The sequence below is a fragment of the Hesperophylax consimilis genome, chromosome 20, assembly GCF_061612785.1.
Source record: "Hesperophylax consimilis isolate HC1 chromosome 20, BYU_Hcon_1.0, whole genome shotgun sequence".
NCBI classification, from domain to species: Eukaryota; Metazoa; Arthropoda; class Insecta; order Trichoptera; family Limnephilidae; genus Hesperophylax; species Hesperophylax consimilis.
In genome coordinates this window covers 22,014,185-22,033,213 of record NC_142855.1, presented here as the reverse complement: position 1 = coordinate 22,033,213, position 19,029 = coordinate 22,014,185, and the positions used below count along the sequence as shown (strand labels likewise).

Sequence of the window (19,029 nt, the reverse complement as noted above, 5' to 3'; positions counted from 1 at the left end):
ATGACCACTACCAATGGATCTATCCTACTGACTTTCGTTTGGGTATGTTCAAAATTGGACTATTGAGCAGTAATCGCATTAAAAAAATATATGGAGGGATGGTAGAACTTAGTCAATCAAAACACTTTAATGACTCCGATAAAACTAAGGTAACACACCCACATATCATCTGTTCTGCAGTAATTGCAATACATCCACGAAGACAATTTCGAATCAAATTATAAAACCAGGTGGTAAAACAGTATTTGTGACTTTTATACTATAACACATTTTTATCTTGCACAAATGATTTCAAATAGAATTATTATCAGAAGATTGCTAACGTTTTATAATCTGCTTATCGCAAAAGCACACACCCAACCGCAATGGTTTATATTATCTGCAATGATATATAAAATATAAGATTGGCAATTGTGGAACCTATCGTTACGTGGTTAAATAAAACTACATTTATAAGAATTGTGAGCATTGCTAACTTAAATGCAACAAAAAGTTGGGGAGTGTTGAGAAATACATAATGATACAGTTTTCTACAGCACGTTTGTTTTGTGCCATGGAAATAATGTAATTTAAACAAAATGACGATCTGTAAAACGATAAAAAGATTCGTCAAAGATATTATGTTTAGGAGATGTTGTGCATTGGAACGAATACATAATCAACATCGACTTTAGGTTTAGGAGAAATTGTTTTGTGGAAAGAATAAAGAATCGACAAAGACTTTAGGTTTAGGAGATGTTTTTCATTGGAACGAATAAAGAATTGACAAAGGCTTTAGGTTTAGGAGATGTTGTGCATTGGAACGAATACATAATCAACTATGACTTTAGGTTTAGGAGATATTGTGTTGTGAAAAAAATAAATAATCGACAAAGACTTAAGGTTTAGGAGATGTTATACATTGGAACGAATAAAGAATTGACAAAGACTTTAGGTTTAGGAGATGTTGTGCATTGGAACGAATACATAATCAACTACGACTTTAGGTTTAGGAGATATTGTGTTGTGGAAAGAATAAAGAAACTACAAAGACTTAGAATGAGGATAAAAAATGTCATGCGGTGAAAAGAATTGACTTTAAGTATATTATATAATAAGTTGTAGCATAAAAAAATTTGTATTATTTTTAAAAAAGGCTTCAAGAAGACACTATATAATATTTATTGGAAAATGCTCTGGATGGAATAAATATACTTTACAGAATTATATAGTTAATAATCAATATATATAATATACTATAAAAGTAAGTGTACAATGTGCGCGCCGCTAAAACTCAGAAACGAGTCCCGGTACGATCAAGGGAGTTGTATGGTGTGGTAGCCCTCTATCCCCCATTCATGAAGAAGGTTCCCGTTTTTTTTTACCTTAAGGGCGTGCTTTTGAAGATATAAGGGCTGGAAGTTTCGCCCTCTAGACATTTTCAGTCCAGAACATTCGAGAGCATTCAACAACATTCCAGAACATCTCGGAATATTCTGGAATGTTCCGAAATAGTCTGAAACGTTCGGGAGCATCCCGGAACATCCCAGATCGTAATGAACTAAAAACGGGATTACAGGCCATATTTAGTAAATCCGTAATCCTGACAATAATACGAATAATATTTGGACTTGTATACCGCCGTTTTTGTGCAAAATCACCTCAAGGGCACAATACATTGGTTTCCCTAAATAGTAAAAAACAAAGTCACTATCCGCGTCTGTCTGTTCTTCTAAACAATTCCAACAGAATTCAGGTCTAAACTAAAAACTTACCTTTTTAAGCTGTGATACCCTTAAATTAAATATAACATTCTTGAGAGAAATTCCAGTTATATTCAATTTTCCAATTATGTCCTCAATCCTGTATAAATTTCGCCAGTAAACAATTAGTTAATGTTAATTAAGTTTTAATCTCAAGTGACTTACCAGGTAAGTAATGTACTGTATATTATCTCCATAAATAATTAGTAATAACATAGATCACTGTAGAAATGTATTATAAATTTGTACAGCGCCCTTGAGGTGTCGACCAATTATTATTATTATTATTTATTATAAAGATAAAACTGAATATTGAAACATGTCACATTTGTAGGAGTTAGACTGAACTCGTAATATACTGACTTCATTAGTAGGAATTGAGAAATGACAATACTTCGATTACGTCTACTAGTCCCAGAGTCGAAGACGTGCTTACGATATTATGCTCATTTTGTCAGCAAAAATAGAGTTTATTCATTGTTCCATCGCCGTCTGTTGAACTCAACCGCTTGTTGGACATTTTTGCGATTTTGGGAAATCTCTCCATCAAGGTAATGGGTAGCCATCGGTAGGTCAACACAATAAATTTTATAAATCAGCACATTAGTGAACATTGACTTCTTGATATTATCACTGATATTAGTTTGTTGACTTGACTTATTTTGTTCAATTTTTTTACACGCGAGGGTCTTGACGTATTTTTGTAACACTGGCATAAAACGTTATATCAACTAGAATGGATTGCTTTATGCACCCATTTCCGTCCTATGTCTGATTATTGAATTTCACTTGAAAGTGTCATCGAAGTTGTCCAGGATACTGCGAATACTGCCCCCACAATTCAATTTCCCGTAAATATATTAAAAACGATAGATATATATATATTTCACATTATTCACAAATACTATATACTTGCCTTAAACTCCACAACAATTCAGGGAAGTGAATTTGTTTTAACCGCATCCTGCGAGGTGAGGTTAAAAGAACTGGAAAAGAAAGAGACGGGAAAGATGAAGATTAAAAAGTACCTTCCTGGTTAATCAGACCTGGCCACTAAACTACATTTCTATTCAGAATTATCGTTTCTTTCCAGGGCGAACTGAGGATATCTGCAACAAAAACATTGCAAAAAACAATTTTTTATTTTACTATAATATATCTATATTAAAATGCATGTTAAAAATATCTTTTCTTCCAAGAAAACGGAGCCAACTGCGCTACCGATCTTGCCTGATGCTGAGCGGGTAGAATCTCTATTTATTTCGTATATTAACTACTGTAATATCGTCAGATTTCAAAGAAATATTTCCCATATTTCCGCGCGTGTGTAAGCGATTGCTACTAAAATATTACAGAATGTATTGTAACTGTCGACAGCTCGATCGTATGTTTGAAAGTGTTTTAATTTCCGCTTCCAAGATTTGGATTCATTCATTACCAATAAAAAAGTGAAATTCAAACAGATGCATTTTAAAAGATTTAATCACCCGCTTAAAAAATCAAAGGTGCGAAAAAATGCCTCTAAACAGATTTTTGTGCACACATAGAGTGGATGGACAGATACATGTTTGTCAGGAGAACACATGACGCACAAGTGGAAAACATAAATAGTCGAGAACGTCCAAAAAGAACATGCGAATTATTTACATAATCTACCACTGGTACACAGCTACATAATACTCAAAATTTACTGCAAACTTGCCATTATAAATTTACTGCAAGCTTGCCATTATAAATTTACTGCAAGCTTGCCATTATAAATTTACTGCAAACTTGCCACTATAAATTTACTGCAAGCTTGCCATTATAAATTTACTGCAAACTTGCCATTATAAATTTACTGCAAGCTTGCCATTATAAATTTACTGCAAACTTGCCTTTATAAATTTCCATTAAAATTGTTTAAGGCGATGCCATACGTAGTAATGCAAAATCATGTGTTTTTGGTTTGAAAATTTGGTCGTCTAGAAATGTTTCAGATGCTTTAATTAAATACTGCGAGTAGAATACATCTTGGCCTCTGAAATAACCGAGTATTTTTTAGATAAGTCTTTTTATAAGACCAGAAAAAAATAATGCCTATGAAAACTGCTTTAAAGTTCAAAATCTCCTACTTACGAACCCATTTTCGGTTATAATTTTATTGTATAATGTGGCAAATTAAGTTATTTATAAAATGATCGAAAAATAAATTAAATATTTATGCCTGAACATCCACAAAATAAAATAAAAAGCACTTTTTGGCCATGTTTTTTTCTTGCATAAATCAAAACAGGCGGATGGTGTTAAGCGGGAATTTAAACCTTATCGCCATCTACCTAAGGGTTATTATTGATTGCGGCTCAATTTAAAATATTACACGACGTAGTGCATCGCCTTAACATGTAAAACTTCAACATAGTAATTTTCTTCAAAGTATAAAATATGTTAGCCTTGCACATCAATCAGTTGGTCATTTACGACTACACTTAAATAAGCACTGTACAGTTAGTCGCTAGAAGTGTGATTACCACAGTTTACAGTGATCAGTTAGTAATTAGCACGGTAAAATCAATAAAATAGGCGTAACTACCGACGATTTTATTCCAATTTCCCGTGCACGGTCGCAATGTTGACATCCAGACCGATGTTTACAACGAAATTAATCAGAATCGATATACGCTTGCAACACTGGCGCATTTCTCTATGAATTGACATTCCTAAACGTCAAACGGCTACGTAAAAGTTAAAAATACTAATAAATTGACAATGTTAAATTGAAATATTAACTTGAATATACATTACAGTCTGCATGTACTTTTTGGCACTAAAAAGAGACTTCATAACTAACAATTTTTGTTTCTCAACTAATTAAGTTTATGAATCATGTTAATCTTTCAATTCTTAGAGCTTCGTTAGTTCACCCCCCATGCATTGATAAGCCAGTTATTAGTTACGAATGACATTATCAAAAAAATCGTGCATATTGACAGCTTATCCGACACCAAAGTTGCGGCTTTTGTCAACCGACTAGAATCATGTTTTTACCGTGCTCGCAAATATCACTAACTGACCATAGATGACGTATTTTCAATATCGTATTGGCATAGAGTCAATCGTCCGTGCTAGACCTCTTGCACAAACGCAACTGACTCTGTTAAAGAAACACTTTCGATTTTTTTTGTATTAGTCATGGAAAATTCAGGTTACTTCGGAAAAACAGACATGCCCACAATACACTTCTATCAGTTATGTCTTCAGTGTTAATCGTTATTGTAAACAATGCTAAATAAATCTACAATGTCGTAAAACCGCGTTTAATTTTCCTTGTAATTCATATCAGTTTATGTACTTGCTGTGCAACTTAACAATATTATATTGTGTTCATATTAATACAGTATTGAAAATACACATAAACAACAAACATCTATTAAAATTATTAAAAAATTATGTATCAAAAAATTAGAAAGAGCATTAAGTATTTTAAGTAAAAATGTGTCCCGCGAATTGAAAACGTTTGGTCGCAATTTCGCGAAACACAAATTGTCTCTACGCGCCCGCCGCCCGTTCAGTTTCGTAGCAGACTCCACCGAATCGACATCGCGCTTAAAACTCGCGGTTTTCTTCAAGTTTTCCTCAAGTTTTTTCCGATTTTAATACAAATATCGATTGTTAAAAGTGACGATTTGAGGGCTGAGAAAAATCTACAAGAAAGAGAAAAATCGTAAGTTTAAGATTCTGTAAAAATAGTTTAAAAATTGTTAATATTACGATAGTTATTAATATTTTAAGATGAATGGCGATTTTAAATGTTGCAAAATGTCGATTGGTGTTTTAGGAAAATAACCATAGGTGTCTCTAGTGTAATTTTTGAATTTCTTATAATTGGTTCGAATCTAGAATATTATTTTTGTTACCGAATTTTTAACTTAGATAACTGACCACTTCCATCACAAACAAATCATTTCGTATGTAACTTTTTTTTATGTACGTATTCTTATTTAATTACATATCTATTTTATGAAATTGTAATAATAAATTAAAGTTGAGTTTGAGTAGCTTTAAAAAATGTTGGCATTACCAAGTAGAACAATTCTTAAAGATAAATGAACCAACAACTTAAAAAAACAATGTTTTTTTTTAAATTGTCTAATAAATATTGCGTCCAAAATTAATTTGGACTTACGCGAATTTTTTTGATTATTTCATTTTATGAAAACATATTATTAAAAAATTATATGATTTCATTTTAGTAAGAAAATATGATATTAATAATGTATGATATTGCTTTATAGTATCTATTATATTAAGATACAAATTTAAAAATAAGAGAATATTAATAGTTACTTTTATAATGTTATTTATTACCAAAATTCCGTAAAAATCATTAAACCAAATTGGTGGATGATATATTTAAAGAATTTTAATTTTTTTTATTTCTTTAAAATTTTTTGAATAAGTACATCAATACAATGAAATTAATAAATAGTGAATGTCATAAATCGAATCAATAATTGTATGAAATTTTTAAGGTGTTATTTTATCAAATCAAAAGTTCATACTATGATATAATTTTCCGTATTACACATTCATTCTGAGAAATATAACACATTTAAAAAATTGTTTATAGAAAAAATGTGGTTACGTGTTTTATTACAATAAATGAATAATAGCATAATAATCTTGTAAAAGTATTTTCATGTAAGTAGAAAAGAATATGTTTTCCTTGTGCGTACGTGTGTGACATTTAAAAAATTATATATGATGAATTTTTAATATTATTTAAGTTAAAAAAAATCCAAATTAAATTTCAGTAAACGGAAAATTAGCGAAACATCATTATAAAAACTTAATATTATATTATTATTTTATTACGTAAGGACAAAAATTTTGGCAACGAAGCAAAAATAATTTTTTAGCAAAACTTAAATAATACGTTATGTTTATATGTCATAAATTTCAGTTATTGAGTTTAAAGTATTTGAATGGATCATAAAATTTCCAAAAATATAAATATAAGTTTAACAAAGAACTCTGATTGCGAGAAAATTTCCTCTTGGGATTAAATATTGCGTTTATATTTTGAAATGTTACAAAAGACGTAATTAAATTTTCTTTCAGACAAATTAATTGATCATTTTTAATTGTGGTCTCTTTTCTCAAAGTAAATTGGAATATTTTTTTAGCGGTGTATTATTTTAAATTTCGTACAAATTACATACAAAGCATCCCTTACTTGACTTAAACGTGTTCAAAAACATACAATTTTCTACATTATCAGGGCAGATGTGAAATGTACATAATACATTACAAATGTTAGCTAATACGTTAGCACAACACGGCATAGTGCCCCAAAAATGAATCACTTAATACTTTTGGCCGTGAAAATCTCTTATCAACTAACTAACTAACTAAGAGGACGGACCATCAAACAACTCGGTCTTGGCACACACTTCTTGCCTCATTCACATTCATACATCGTCTCATACATACTCTTCTATTGTTCTGACTCTTGACATGGCCCGACTCGAGTATCTGATTCACTTGATCGTGCCATGTCTTCCTCGGGCGTCCCCGACTTCTGCTACCATTCGCATTTGCATCATATATCCTCCTTACACTCATATCTTCGCTCATTCGCTCTACATTCCCAAACCATCAGCCTTGCACTCTTTGCGGATCTCCACATTCCTCACACGATCAAACATGGTTTTACCACACATACGCCTCAGGGATCTCATTTCAACAGCATTCAATCTGCTTTCATCCTTTCTTTGCCAGTTCCATGCCTCACTTCCATACATCAGGGTAGGTACCAGCACTCCGTTGTGGACTGCTAACTTCGCTTCTTTGGACATTTACTCATTTACTGTTTATTGTGTAGAATTTATATTTTTCCACGCATACGTCTCACGAATCTCATCTATACTACAATCAGTCGCGTATAGGTTCGTGCTTCCTCTGTCAGATCTATGCGTCACTTCCACACATCAGAGTTGTTATTGTAACTTTATTATGGACCGCTTCTCTCGATTACTTGAGTTTCATTTAAAAAATTCCATTATTATGGAATTTTATAGCGCCGTTTCAGCGTAAAAACACAGCAATAAACGTCGCTAAATGGATTAAGCTATGCTTATTAAACATAAAACGTGTTCTATTACCAATACTTTCTTTCGTCTTCCTTTTCTCCATCTCTTTCCAAAATTTAAAACAACTTAATTAATATATGTACCCTAGAACTTCCCGGCTTTACCCGAGATCAGCGCCCTTTTATTTATTTTTACTATTTTAAACACTTCAGTAATTATTCGTTCAGTGATTTGAACACAGGGCTAGAAATACGTGTTGATAAAACTTATTAAAATTACAAACCGCCAATTCTTCGAAGCAAATTGAAATTTCCTTTCAGAAATTTCTTAGAAACTTTTAAACTTATTTACCATTAGAGAAAGTTGGGCTTGTTTGTGCATTTAATTATAAACAACTAACCATCACGATATTTCTCCGCGGGGGTGGGCAGAGGATTGAATACGAAACAACTCTGACTTGGCCTATTCCAATTCATACACAGGATAAAAATTACTGATTTGATATAATATTGCTTAAAAACCTCAATCTTCAAATTATTCGTATTCCTATTAAGAACACGACTGCAGGACTTTAAGAAAGAAATTGACAGATTTCCTAATAAACTATCAGTAAAACACGAATGTGTTATGGCGATTTCGGAACACGTGTTGATAAAAATTCTAATATTTTTTGCATTTCGTCATTATACAGGTTCTCTCTTCTGTTGTCCAAATATTCAGTGTCCAATTTACGCGTGTATTGTTGTACAGAATTGAAACAATTCATCAAATTTCAAAGCTTATTTTCAAGTTCTGTGATGGTTTTATTCAAGTTTTGTTCTTATATCATTATTGGGCAGATGTTTAACAAAACTAAAATAACAACAGAACTTGAATAGAACCTTCACAGAACTTGAAAACGAGCTTTGAAATTTTAAGAATTGTTGAAATTCTGTTCTGTTATAAAAATAACTTTCCTTCAATTTCTTCAAGTTCAAAGCGATATTGATTTGTAAAACAAATATTGGTTTTGTCAATGAGGCGCGAACCAAAAACGAAATTTCTAATTTTAAATACATGTAGATAGTTTTCAACTCAGCACTCCTGTATTTGAGATTCTTGAGGCTTGTGTGATATACAACATTATTTTTTTTAAATTTATTTAAGCCATTTGTACAACCAAGTTTACAAGTGTCCAATTTATTATCAAAATAATCAGAAACAAATTCTATGACAACTCAGGACAGTTGCAATTGAACACAATTTTCAATTAAAGATAAAAGAAGTGATATAAAGTCGTTAAAAGTGATCAAAAATGTCATTTAAACCCAACCTTTAGATGTGTGTACTACATTATACTAATTGTATGGCAGTACGTCCTCTCTGCCTACCCCTACTGGGAAATGCTCGATGATTAGGTAGTTAATTGAATGATACTTGTTTTTGTTTCAAATACATTTTCGTTGGCGACGCCCCCCAACTGCAAAGTTGAGTGCAAAGATATTAGAAGAACGAGATGTGCTATGCGCAGTTCGTACTGAGTGGAATTGTTTTGCCGAGTGTCGCCGGTTTTGTTCACCAATACTACTGCACACCTTCGCTTGCGCTAAGGTATCCGCACTAATACATAGAACAGATTTCTGTGCGTACACGTCCCGATACCGTTCAAAGTACCCTAATTAGGTAGTACTCCGGCTACGGTCCGGCGGCCAACATAGCATATCTCGTTCTTCTAATATCTTTGGTTGAGTGTGTCTATCTCTGTCTACGTCTCTTTTTATGTTATGTATCAGAAAAATACATTTCTTTACGACATTTGAACGTTTCCAAGTCAATTCAGATGCGGCAAGATAACGTAAGATAAATTATGTTTGTTGGCAATAATTCATAAGAGGTGATAATGGAGTAGGCGAAACTAATTTAAGAATTTATAATGAATGAAATTCTTCTTCTTTACTTTTAGTAATTATCTAATTTACAAATCAAATAATGATAATCGTAATCGAGATCATGGTTATCAAGATAATCGTAATCGTGATAATCGTACTCAATATAATCGTAATCGCTACAATCTTAATCACAATCGTGATAATCTTAATCGCCATAATCTTAATCATAAGCATGATAATCGTAATCACTGTAATCTTAATCACAATCGTGATAATCTTAATCGCTGTAATAATGCTTAATCATAATCGTGGTAATCGTAATCTTGATAATCGTAATAGCTAAAATATTAGTCATACTAATGATACTCACAATCGTAATAATCGTAATCCTGACTATAGTAATCGCTATAATCTTAATTTAATCGTTATAATCCTATTCGTGATAATCGTAATCGCAATAATTTTAATTGCTTCAATCTTAATCGTTATAATCCTAATCGTGATAATCGTTATCGCAATAATTTTAATTGCTATAATCTTAATCGTGATAATCGTAATCGTGATAATCGTAATCGTGATAATCGTAAACGAGATACTTGAAATAACTATAATCTTAGTCATAATAATCGTAATAATTACAATCGTAATCGTGAGAATCGTAATCGTTATAATCTTAGTTGTAATAATCGTCATCATGATAATCATAATCGTGATGATCGTAATAGCTATAATCCTAATCCTTATAATTGTAATCGTATTACTGAAACATTGTTGTATTATAAATTGTTATCTTTATAATCGTAAACTAACTACATCCTTAGTTACCTTCAATTCTGACAGCACATAGTCTGCAACTAGAATTTTAAAACTGAACTTGTTCTTCCTTAAATGCGTCTGCAAATGAATCCACAATTGAATATTTATATGTTATTCGTTCTCGCCTTCTGAAATATATTTTTTATACACTTTTTTTTTGGTCAGCGGGCCGTAGGTTCTCTAACCCTGATCTAAACCAATCTTAACACAGAGCAACGCCGGGTTAACGTTAGCTAGTAAAAAATAAAAAATAAAATAACTTACAATTCAAATAATGTTACCAGGTTTGCCAACATTTAAAACCAGGCAACATTTCACCTTATCCTTATCAAAATACGATATTTTTATCGGAAAATATTGATAAGATATACATTTATGCGACTTAATCTGATAACTCCATTTAGGCATTCAATTTTATCACAAATACATGTGATCAATAGTTTACGTGCTACAAATTTTATATTACGTAAGTCTAATTTTACAAATTAACTAACTTTTTATAATACAATGTTTACTGACTTCATTTGCGTAAACGAAAACTGAGAAATCTTGTCTTGACAGAATCAAAAACTAATATTGTAGGTAGGACTTTGTGCTTTTAAAAGTATATTGAGTTATACGTTATCGTTTTCACGTTTTTCTACACACAAGTCTTAAAAGCGATGAAAATCTAACATGTAAACGTAACATACTTAACCTATCTAACCTAGTTTTTGTTTCATCACTTTTCATGACTTTATGTCACTTTTTAAAGCTGTGTTGAATCACCGGTCACCCAAATTTTCATAGCAGACGTAAAACAATTAATATTAGTTGTGTTTTTTTTTTTTATTTAATTTTTGGTTAAGTTTATAAGAAAAATCATTATTTAAGGGCGTCGGTAATTTTAATGGATTGTATGTTTTTTGTTCGTTCATTGGTTCCTCTTTTCGCCACTGCTATTAATAAATTTGAGTGATTTTTAACTGATTTTTAAATGTTCGTTTGTTCAAAACCTTAAATCTACGAAAATTCTTCACCGATTGCTTTGAAATTTTGACACAATGTTGCATTCGATTATAGATGTCACCTGTTGGATGTAAACGTACAACGCGCTATTGTTTCTCTATCTGCACAGAGAGACTGTGCCACAGCAATGCGTACAGCTAGTTTATAATAATAACCAAAGAGAAATTCTCAATTTATTCGTAGTGAACTATTGTTCCCACAGGAACAAAGCCCTGTGATACCCTGGTATTTTGTTCCTGTCGACAGGTTCAAGTTTTGAATTTTTTTACTGACGAATCTTAATAAATTAGCAATACTCGTTTTTCTCCGTGACAATTAAAATAATTTTCTGTTCAAAAATATTATATTACAGCTAGGTACTTTGTCGCTTTTTTTAATACTCGAAACAAACATATCTAATTTTTAAAATGATGAGAAAATCAAATCAAAAGTTCTAGATTTCTTTGAGCCGGAGTTACAGATATATACGGAGTCACAACCAAAAAATATTATTATTAATTTTGTTGATGACTTCCGTTTTCTTTCAGAACGGGATATTATGTATTTCCATCATGTATTCAGTATTAAAAATGAGCATCACAGCATATTGATCCTGAAAAACGATAATCAGTCATATTTTGTGTGTCAAAGAAAATATTGAATTACAAAATAAGTATTTATTTGCTGGCGATGTTCCGTTTTTTCTTAGCCACTTGAAATTTTCTCAGATTCTTAATTTTTAGATAAGAATTATCGTCTATTTTTTTTAACTGTTTTATGACAAGTTTATGGTTGGTATTTATTTTATTTGTAACCTATTAATAGACTTAAATATTTTGGGATAATTTTTTAGGTTATGAATTCTAGAGTACCTACCTGTCAACACTGCATTTTTAAAGTGGAAATAATAACATTGTATTGTAATAAGTATTATTTGTTTCACTTGATCGTGCCATGGCTTCCATTGACTTCCAAGACATACGTTCTTATTACACTTCATTCTTCGTTCATCAATTACGTCTCACACACACACATTTACGACAAATAATTGTTTGATTAATGTCTTCCTTGGACATCCCCGACTCTTTTGATAAATAAAATATTTAAATCAATGATGTAACTGATAAAAAAACTACATTATGACAACTTTAATTCAGCCCCGTATCTTATTCCAGTGTACAGATAATGCATTATGTCTTTATCGAGCGTCGCCAATTTCTTTTACCATCTAAACAAAACTCTAAAAATTCCTGACACTAATAAGAACAAAATTTGAAAGTTTCATCACAATCGGATGAATGGTATAGATATGATAAAGATTTTTAAATTACTTTTGTTTTAGCTTGCTCAGGTTGCGACAACACCATATATCATAAAATATATGGTGTTGTCGCAACGTTGCAAGCTAAAACAAAAGTAAAGATTTTTAAATTACTTTTGTTTTAGCTTGCCACGTTCCGACAACACCATATAATATCATGAAATATAAAACTGATTTGATATATTATCAAAAGCAAATGTCCGCACGTTTGGCCTATATACTCAAAAGTTGAAAAGTTTTGGTTGAAAATTTCCAATTTTGTTCTTATTAGTGTTTAGAGAGTAGTTTTAAAGGTAAAAGGAATCGCAGACGCCCGAGAAAGACTCGTTATAACGCATTATCTCAGCACATTAATGAGTTGTAGTGTAGTTTTTGTTTTTTTAATAATATCAATGTTATTATACAGTAGTTAACGGCATATAAAGGCGGATAGTGTATTTTTTTCGTTAAAATTTTAGACGGATGTCGAGATTTTTCAAGTTTTCTAATGTATTCATTCGAAATATTAATTTCGGATTGTCTCTAAAATTGTAAATATTTGTTTTATAAATACTTACTGCTCCACAAATCTTACAATAAATTATAATATCCCGTGATTTTTCACGGGTCTGCGCTAGTATATATAAAATAATATACTTTGATGGATCGGTCTTTGAAATTTGAAACTGACAGGACAGAAGACTTACTATGAGTAGTTGGTTAAATTTAAATTTTAAAAACATATCTTTGACTGTTGTTCAAAAACAGATGTGACAGCAAAAAAGAAACCACGTGGTCTACAATAAGCCACGTGGGCTTTAATTTTAAATGTATAATAATTTGATTCTTCAAATGTCAAAAATACCTCTAAATGAAAATGAGTTAATTAAAACATAATTCAGAGGTCGTGGGTTCGAATCCCGGCGAGCGCAAGTAAATTTTATTAGATTAATGTGTGTTTTTTACGTATATTTTATTCAATAAAAATAATGTAATACTTTCAGTATCGCCGTGGTGAATCATTATTTATTATTCAGTATCGACACATTGCTTGAAATCTCTTTGTCCGTGTTTGGTGAGCAGATCGGAATAGCCAGGAACTTCCCCGCTTTACCTCTCCGTACCTCCTTCCCCTCCCCATTGCTTTCAGCCTCACAACTTACATTGGGGATGCCATAGTCTAACTGGCTCCAGACAGTCTGAGCCGTTGGGACTCTTTTGCGGTATTCACGTAAAAAAATTATTTGATTCACAGTAGTTCAGTAGTCTCATTCTACCTTATCACATGTTACTCTTCTGACACGGCTTTCTCTTTCCGTTAACTCAATATTTTCATTTTAGCATACGTCATTATGTATCAGTGTTTTCATTCCGTCTTTCATTCAAGTTTTATGCTACTTTCTCCGTCCATTCGATCTACAAGAATAGATCATCCAAGCGCCCCTCTCTTAAGCTTGTTCATTACTCTTAAATCAACCTCTCATACTTTTGTTTGTTATGGGCAACTCTGAACATTGGCGATTTAACACACCTTTGAAGTGATATAAAGTCATGAAAAGTGATGAAAAAACCTATGATATGTAGTTTACGTTAGGTTAGGTTAGATTAGGTTAGGTTAGGTGTAAGGTGGGGTTACGTTAGGTTAGGCTAAGTTAGGTTAGGATAGGTTAGTTGAGGTTAGTTTAGCTTAGGGTATGTAACTTTAGGTGATGTCAAATTACGTTAGGTTAGGTTAGGTTAGGTTAAGTTACGTTGGGTTAAGTTAGGTCAGGTTAGGCTTAGTTAGGTTAGGTTAGGTTAGATTAGGCTACGTTATGTTAGTTTAGGTTACGTTAGGTTAGGTTAGGTTAGGTTAGGTTAGGTAAGGTTAGGTTTGGTTAGGTTAGGTTAGGTTAGGTTATGTGAGGTTAGGTTACGTTAGATTAGGTTAGGTTAGTTTAGGTTACGTTAGGTTAAGTTAGGTTAGGTTACGTTAGATTAGGTTACGTTAGGTTAAGTTAGGTTAGGTTACGTTAGATTAGGTTAGGTTAGGTTAGGTTACGTTACGTTAGTTTAGGTTACGTTAGGTTAAGTTAGGTTACGTTAAGCTACGTTAGGTTAAGTTATGTTAGGTTACGCTATTTTAGGTTACGTAAGGTTATATTACTTTTCAAAATTATGTTGAATTACCACTGTCCTGACTAGAAATTGAACCCTTTTCTCATACGGTCGTAAAGTATGTCTTTATCACAGCAGTTGAACAGTTGAGACGCTTGTGCGGTATTTCCATAAATAAATTGTAAAATCTACACAAACATAAATAAGAATATATCGCGTGTAAGTTTTTCCTTGCGAGTTATGTAAATTCTTTTTGCATTTCTCGTCCAGTTTCAATCCATGGCAGACTTCAAATACTAATTCTTTTCACAACATGCAATTGTTAATTTAATTGATAAAAAATAAGGTTTATTCGAATGTCATTTCTATGTTTAATTGCAGTACCTACGTTTTTCTGTATAAGAGGTTGTGTTCATGTTAATTTGTATTGAACACTAGTAAACGTGTAAACTTCGTTGATGATCGTTGTGGGGTAAAACTAAGAGGTTATGAATTCTAGTGTACCTGTCTTCATCAACCATTCACTTCCAAGTCATACTACATTCTACAATTCAAATATTCTCTAAACACTTCTGGGTATCTTCTAGCACGGTCTATCGATAAAGGGTTTATCAATAATGTCGATAACTTGTGTTTGTTCCCGAGCACGACTAACTAGTTGACTAACGTGTAAAAACTAGTTTACATCGCATAAATTAAGAACGCATAGTCGTTGTGAACTGTTTTTTGTTCGTTAGCGATCTGCAGTCTTGCTTGGTAACGACGACAAGTTACCGACAGTATCGATAAAACGTTTGTCGATCGATAAAGATTTATTCGACGTCAACTGTTTTGTGTACGTTAGCGATCTGCAGTGGTGCTCGTAAACGACCACAAGTTACCGACACCATCGCTGAAACCTTTATCGATTGATTGTAATGGATACCCTGGCACTAATAAGAACCAACTTTGAAATTTTCTTCGAAATCGATCCATCAGTTCCAAAACTACAAGGCACAAACAAAGAAACATTAATTTTGAATTTGTTCATTAAATTTGTATTTAATTTGTACACTAAGCCATCGTCTTCTTCTTCTTATGGTTGAAGAGTTAATTAATGACACCTAAATAAAGATTATTCTACTGTTCAATCGCATCCGGCGTCGCGACGTGTGGCGTCGCCGTTATGCCTCTGTTTAGCTGGTAGAGTTGACACATTTCTGCAATATTGTTTAAATAGTAACCCCTCAGGCCTCCGGCACCTTCTGTCCGAAAGTCAAATAAATGGAATATTTCTGAACGCATTCGAAAACTAAACATTGTTTCTGAAAGGTGATGAAATATGCAATTTTATTATGAGAAATATAAATACAATTTTTGTAATATTTTAATTTTTAATGCAAATTTAAAAAAAAAATTATGATTGGCCGCTTTTCGTTTTTTGTAACTAACATCACTGAAAACAAAAACGAAAAAGTAAAAAAAAAACAACACATTTTATTGGGCAAATGTATAAAAAACGTGGTTGTCAGTTTTTCTCGTTTCATATATAAATAATTAAGTAATAAATTAGCGGTCGGAACCTTTGGTTTCGAATCGAGGTGTAAATTTGAATTCTTCTTTGGTTAACTTGTTGATTTGAATATAAAGCGTTAGGTTTTCTTTTTCTAACACCATTTAGATCATATTCCTCACAATGACAGTAAGGGAGATATAACGATTTCTATGTGACCATATGCGCTGTTCCCAAAAGGGAACTTATATGCCTAAAGGTTTAAATATAGTATTATCTATTAAACATAATCTTAAGTGTTAACCCTTGGAATGCCAGAGATAAAATGCCAATCGCCCGCCGTACGCCGGATCACACTATTATAGTAATAATGGGTTTCGATATTTATATTTTTCTATACATCTTTTTTTTTATCAATATCTAACCTATGGAGTTTCCCTAGCAGAGCTACTTACAATTAAGAGAAAGAAAAAAACTCTCTAATTTTATATTAGAATAAATTAATGAAGATATTACTATCGAGTGTTATTATAGTTTACAGATGAATAAGCGCTCTTTACAATATAGTATAATGAAGGCATTATTATCGAGTGTTATTATATTTTCATTATATTCACAGCGCTCTTCACAATATAGTATACCTAATGAAGACATTACTATCGAATGTCAATATATTTTCCAGATGAATAAGCGCTCTTCACAGTATAGTACAATGAAGACATTATTATCGAGTGTTATTATATTTTTCAGATGAATAAACGCTCTACACAATATAGTATAATGAAGACTTTACTATCGAATGTTAATATATTTTCCAGATGAATAAGCGCTCTTCACAATACAGTACAATGAAGACATTATTATCGAGTGTTATTATATTTTCCAGATGAATAAGTGCCCTTCACAATAAAAAGTGAATCAGATACTAAAGTTGGGCCATGTCAAGAGTCAGAATAATAGAAGAGTATATATGAGACGATGTATGAATGTGAATAAGGCAAGAAGTGTGTGCCAAGACCGAGTTGTTTGGCGTTCCGTCCTCTCTGCCTACCCCTGCGGGGAAACGGCGTGATGGTTAGTTAGTAACATATTAGGAGAATCCAAAATATAGAAACAAGATACAGAATAAAAACATTTCAATGTACTCGTATACTGACCTATTTATTAGTAATTTTAGGAATGTACATCCTTCATTTTGACTAAATATTGTATTGTGTTTGTGATCTACTTTTTTTTCTTATATGGAATCGGACAGTGGGTTTTGGCATACAAATTTAAACGTTAATAGCCATCGAATAAGTGATATATTGACTGAGTCGTATAATAATCTTATATATCTTCTTTGTGCATAAATACTTTTCTTCACCATAAGCTTAGTTATAGAGTTTTGGATTGTTTCAATTGTTTAAATCTCTAAATAGTATAAAATGAAGTCGCTATCCACGTCTGTCTGTTTGTGCGCTTAGTTCTTCTAAACTACGCAACGAATTTTGAAAAAAATTTCACTATCATTTAGATAATTTTTTCCGGCAGGTTTACATATATGATACATTTATATCGTATTTATAAAAAGTAAAGAAAAGTCGATTTTTTATAATCAAGTCGTAAAAATATTTTTTCGTATACAACATTGATAACGCTGGCTAAACCTTATGAGATACATCAAAATAATTTACTACCGAATTGTATATCTTAAAAAGGCCTACAGAAAAGTGTGCGATGGTATATGTCTATCTCTTAAGGATAACCCCTAGCAACACCGGATACACGTCAGCTACTAAAATATATTTTACTACGATAAGAGCATTTTTGAAGTTCAAAGTACTTACATAGTATCGAAACAAGCGCGTTGATCTACCAGCAAATCCACGGTGGATTTCATGGCATGCTGAGGGTTAAATACATTTGTATCAAATATATTGTGTATTACAATTTTTATATATTAAATTAGTAAATGAAACGGGGTGAATGCACCGATCTATATTTAATAAATCTTACTACAAATCGTCATCGAAATAATACAATTCAGAAAAAAAAAGTATTTTCTTCAATTCCTATATACAGGGTTTTCCAATAAGAGATGTTATTTTGATATTCAAAGAATTTTTTCCCGTAAAAGATCAATGGTTTCGTTTTTGTGTGGCACGTAGCGCCGTCTTGTTGAAAGTAAACGTTGTCCAAATCAATATCATCCAATTCCAGCCATAAAAAAATCATTTATCATCTCTCGATAGCGCAATCCATTCACCGTAACTGTTGCTCCAGCCTCATTTTCGAAAAAGGACTCCGCCTGACCATAAACCGCACCAAGCAGTCACACGTTGAGGATAGAAAGAGACTTTTCAACAATAACTCTTGAGTTTTCCGATTTCAATTCAATTTTGCTTGTTGACGAAGCCACCGAGGTGGAAATGGGTCTCATCACTCAAGATGATTTGCATTTGATTCACTCAATTGAATTTTAATAATTTCAATGCGTTGTTGAAGTGTGTATCGTTCCATTTTTATTAATGGTGTAGTTTCTACTTGTCAAATGTCAAAAAATGACAGCTTCAAAAGTAACATCTACCGAAATAGCGGGCTATTCAAAATAACACCTCTTATTGGAAAACCCTGTATATTTGTTTCTAAACATATGATGTATAGTAATTTTCTG

General features: G+C 32.0%; 1 protein-coding gene across 2 annotated transcripts in view; it reads left to right on the top strand.

Moving 5' to 3' along the window:
- The first annotated feature begins 5,307 nt into the window (after positions 1–5,307).
- LOC149414335 (uncharacterized) overlaps positions 5,308–19,029 on the top strand; it is a 109,818-nt gene continuing 96,096 nt past the window's right edge. The window contains exon 1 of one of the 2 annotated variants that reach the window (XM_089643982.1): positions 5,308–5,445. The gene's annotated coding sequence lies outside the window, so the exon portion shown is untranslated. Of the gene's footprint in view, positions 5,446–10,912; positions 10,964–19,029 lie in introns of those variants that run through there. The other variant, XM_089643983.1, reaches the window with a different exon arrangement.